Here is a 4103-nt window from a genome sequence, read left to right as displayed (position 1 = left end):
AAAACACAATCTTCAATCCTCAATCCTCAATCCTCAATACACAATCCTCAATCCTCAGGCATCAATCCTCAATCCTCAATCCTCGTTCCTCAAACCTCAATCCTCAACTCACAGTCCTCATCCTCAATTCTCAATTCTCAATCCTCAATCCTCAATCCTCAACCTTCAATCCCCAATAATCAATCTCCAATCCTAGATCCTCTATCCCCAATCCTCAATCCTCAATCCTCAATCCTCAATCTTCAACCCTCAATCTTCAACCCTCAATCCTCATTCCTCAAACCTCAATCCTAAACCCTCAGTCCTCATCCTCAATTCTCAATTCTCAATCCTCAATCCTCAATCCTCAATCTTCAATCCTCAATAATCAATCTCCAATCCTAGATCTTCAATTCCCAATCTTCAATTCTTAATCCTCAATCCTCAGTCATAAATCCTCAATCTTCAATACTCAATCGTCAATCCTCAGTCCTCAATCCTCAATCCTCAATCCTCAATCCTCAATATTCAATCCTCAATACTCAATCTTCAATCCTCAATCCTCAATCCTCAAACATCAATCCTCAATCCTCAGTCATAAATCCTCAATCTTCAATCCTCAATAATCAATCTCCAATCCTAGATCCTCAATCCCCAATCTTCAATCCTTAATCCTCAATCCTCAGTCATATATCCTCAATCTTCAATACTCAATCGTCAATCCTCAGTCCTCAATCCTCAATCCTCAATCCTCAATCCTCAATATTCAATCCTCAATACTCAGTCTTTAATCATCAATCCTCAATCCTCAATCCTCAATCCTCAGTTCTCAGTCATAAATCCTCTATCTTCAATACTTAATCGTCAATCCTCAGTCCTCAATCCTCAATCCTCAATCCTCGTTCCTCAAACCTCAATCCTCAACTCACAGTCCTCATCCTCAATTCTCAATTCTCAATCCTCAATCCTCAGTCCTCAATCTTCAATCCCCAATAATCAATCTCCAATCCTCAATCCTTAATACTCAATCTTCAATTCTCAATCGCCAGTCCTCAATCTTCAATCATCTATGCCCAATCCTCAATCCTCAGCCTCAGTCCTCAATCGTCAATCCTCAATCCTCAAACCTCAATCCTCAACCGTCAGTCCTCGTCCTTAATCCTCAAACCTAAACCCTCAATCCTCAATACTTAATCGTCAATCCTCAGTCCTCAATCCTCAATCCTCAATCCTCGTTCCTCAAACCTCAATCCTCAACTCTCAGTCCTCATACTCAATTCTCAATTCTCAATCCTCAATCCTCAATCCTCAACCTTCAATCCCCAATAATCAATCTCCAATCCTCAATCCTTAATACTCAATCTTCAATTCTCAATCGCCAGTCCTCAATCTTCAATCATCTATGCCCAATCCTCAATCCTCAGCCTCAGTCCCCAATCCTCAATCCTCAATCCTCAAACCTCAATCCTCAACCGTCAGTCCTCGTCCTCAATCCTCAAACCTAAATCCTCAATCCTCAATATTCAATGATCAATACTCAATCTTCAATCCTCAATCCTCAATCCTCAATCCTCAATCCTCAATCCTCAATATTCAACACACAACCCTCAACCAACAATCCTCAATACTCAACCATCAATCCTCAATTCTCAATACTCAATAGAATATCCTGAATTCGCATGGTTCAATACTCAATCCACAATATTCAATAATCAAATCTCAATCTTCAATCATCAATATTCAATCTTCAATCCTCAATACTCAATCCTCAATCCTCAATCCTCAATCCTCAATCTTCAATCCTCAATCCTCAATCCTCAATCCTCAATCCTCAATCCTCAATCCTCAATCCTCAATCCTCAATCTTCAATCCTCAATCGTCAATCCTCAATCCTCATCTCTCAATATTCAATCCTCAATACTCAATCTTCAATCCCCAAACCTCAATCCTCATACCTCAATCCTCATTCCTCAAACCTCAATCCTCAACCCTCAGCCCACATCCTCAATTCTCAATTCTCAATCCTCAATCCTCAATCCTCAACTTTCAATCCTCAATAATCAATCTCAAATCCTAGATCCTCTACCCCAATCTTCAATCCTTAATCCTCAATCTTCAATCCTCAATCCCCAGTCCTCAATCTTCAATCCTCAATCGCCAGTCCTCAATCTTCAATCCTCAATGCTCAATCCTCAATCCTAAACCACTCAGTCCTCAATCCTCAATCCTCAATCCTCAAACCTCAATTCTCAACCGTCAGTCCTCATCCTCCATCCTCAATCCTCAATCCTCAATCCTCAATCTTCAATCCCCAAAACACAATCTTCAATCCTCAATCCTCAATCCTCAATACACAATCCTCAATCCTCAGGCATCAATACTCAATCTTCAATACTCAATCCTCAATCCTCAATCCTCAATCCTCAATCTTCAACCCACAATCCTCATTCCTCAAACCTCAATCCTAAACCCTCAGTCCTCATCCTCAATTCTCAATTCTCAATCCTCAATCCTCAATCCTCAATCTTCAATCCTCAATAATCAATCTCCAATCCTAGATCTTCAATCCCCAATCTTCAATTCTTAATCCTCAATCCTCAGTCATAAATCCTCAATCTTCAATACACAATCGTCAATCCTCAGTCCTCAATCCTCAATCCTCAATCCTCAATCCTCAATATTCAATCCTCAATACTCAATCTTCAATCCTCAATCCTCAATCCTCAATCCTCAATCCTCAATCCTCAGTCACGAATCCTCAATCTTCAATCCTCAATAATCAATCTCCAATCCTAGATCCTCAATCCCCAATCTTCAATCCTTAATCCTCAATCCTCAGTCATATATCCTCAATCTTCAATACTCTATCGTCAATCCACAGTCCTCAATCCTCAATCCTCAATCCTCAATCCTCAATATTCAATCCTCAATACTCAATCTTTAATCATCAATCCTCAATCCTCAATCCTCAATCCTCAGTTCTCAGTCATAAATCCTCTATCTTCAATACTTAATCGTCAATCCTCAGTCCTCAATCCTCAATCCTCAATCCTCGTTCCTCAAACCTCAATCCTCAACTCTCAGTCCTCATCCTCAATTCTCAATTCTCAATCCTCAATCCTCAATCCTCAACCTTCAATCCCCAATAATCAATCTCCAATCCTCAATCCTTAATACTCAATCTTCAATTCTCAATCGCCAGTCCTCAATCTTCAATCATCTATGCCCAATCCTCAATCCTCAGCCTCAGTCCTCAATCCTCAATCCTCAATCCTCAAACCTCAATCCTCAACCGTCAGTCCTCGTCCTCAATTCTCAAACCTAAATCCTCAATCCTCAATATTCAATCATCAATACTCAATCTTCAATCCTCAATCCTCAATCCTCAATCCTCAATCCTCAATCCTCAATATTCAACACACAACCCTCAACCAACAATCCTCAATGCTCAACCATCAATCCTCAATTCTCAATACTCAATAGAATATCCTGAATTCGCATGGTTCAATACTCAATCCACAATATTCAATAATCAAATCTCAACCTTCAATCATGAATACTCAATCTTCAGTCCTCAATCCTCAATATTCAATCCTCAGTACTCAACCTTCAATCCTCAATCGTCAATCCTCAATCCTCAATCCTCAATCCTCAGTCACAAATCCTCAATCTTCAATACTCAATCGTCAATCCTCAGTCCTCAATCCTCAATCCTCAATCCACAATCCTCAATATTCAATCCTCAATACACAACCTTCAATCCTCAATCCTCAATCCTCAATCCTCAGTCCTCAATCCTCAGTCATAAATCCTCAATCTTCAATACTCAATCGTCAATCCTCAGTCCTCAATACTCAATCCTCAATTCTCGTTCCTCAAACCTCAATCCTCAACCCTCAGTCATCATCCTCAATTCTCAATTCTCAATCCTCAGTCCTCAATCCTCAATCTTCAATCCCCAATAATAAATCTCCAATCCTAGATCCTCAATCCCCAATCCTCAATCCTTAATCCTCAATCTCCAATCCTCTATCGCCAGTCCTCAATCTTCAATCCTCTATGCTCAATCCTCAATCCTCAGCCTCAGTCCTCATTCTCAATTCTCAATTCTCATTCCTCAATC

This window comes from Calliopsis andreniformis, unplaced genomic scaffold, assembly GCF_051401765.1.
Source record: "Calliopsis andreniformis isolate RMS-2024a unplaced genomic scaffold, iyCalAndr_principal scaffold0111, whole genome shotgun sequence".
Taxonomy (NCBI): domain Eukaryota; kingdom Metazoa; phylum Arthropoda; class Insecta; order Hymenoptera; family Andrenidae; genus Calliopsis; species Calliopsis andreniformis.
This window is presented reverse-complemented; position numbering follows the sequence as displayed.